The following is a 1,241-nucleotide window of genomic DNA, read 5'->3' as shown; positions in this document are numbered from 1 at the left end:
GTCCATCAGATTTGTGAAGTGAAGTACACATCCACACTATGACACTATGATATGAAGATAATTCGTGCACTCAGAAGGGAACATCGAAGTGGATACCCAGGTAGGATTGCGCTTTACCTAATGAACTGAAGTGAACATATCCCTGCATGCTGTGTCAGCCAGTCGTCACGTGACGCATGATGTCATGATGCAGATGGATGTGGTATGATCATCGGGACCCGAGGATAAAATATAAATGCTCCACTTCGATGAGTCCTTTGAAAGAGGACTGGCATGTCGCCTATCACCCATACACCATCGAGTGATATGATGAAGCACCGAGTGCACACCCATACCAATATAAATAATATACATATATATATATGTGTGTGTTTTAATTGTTTATCATATCACATATATATACACATATGATACAATAAATAGATCATATACACATCTATTTTTCTGTGCAAGACAAGATCATCTACTTTGCTTCTCTTCTTGTTCCCGTCCTGACACGTGGCGGCTGAATGTTCAGCAAGAGTATTCTATATGTATAGTGTGTGTGTGTTGCATCTGTGCGTGTTACATGATCGTGGGGTGCATTCCCCGTACCTGCTAACCGCGCAATACAATCGAGTCGAGGTTTTAAGAGATGGAATCATACGACCACAGGCTCATTTAACTCCTTTTATTTAAACAACCCTCATAGTATAACATGTTATAATGTCTTCGATCTGCCTTTGTTTCTTGGAGCTTACCGGGTTTGAACCGGTGACCTCACGCATGCAAAGCGCGCGCTCTACCACTGAGCTAAAGCCCCTCTCCGTCCTCTGTTATGTACATCTGCTTTCCGCCCAACGCCACGCCTTAGTTCACAACAAAGACACCAGTCTTGTGGACTAAAATAGCGACTAAAGCTGCTGAGTTTGTCCTTTCGGCCGCAGGTTGACACAACGTAGTTCGGTGGGGCAAAGCCCTCGTTAATGTTGGCTCCGCTAATCCCGAAGGGTAACTAGTAATGTAGTTAAACTACAACTAGGCTCTGTCCATATGCCTACTACATTAGGAACTACGGCATCCCCCCTTCGGGGAAAGAGCTACTAGTAAAACGACATTACCGAAGGGGGACCTAACCTACTCCAACAAGAACCTTTTTTGACAACGTAGTAGCTTTGGCCAGAGACCTAGTCGTAGTTATTTTATACAATTGAGCGAATTCAGACAAACGTCTGGACAAATCCATGTCGGCACGTGCACAC

The sequence above is a fragment of the Volvox carteri genome (genome assembly GCF_000143455.1).
Source record: "Volvox carteri f. nagariensis unplaced genomic scaffold VOLCAscaffold_30, whole genome shotgun sequence".
NCBI lineage: Eukaryota > Viridiplantae > Chlorophyta > Chlorophyceae > Chlamydomonadales > Volvocaceae > Volvox > Volvox carteri.
This window is presented reverse-complemented; position numbering follows the sequence as displayed.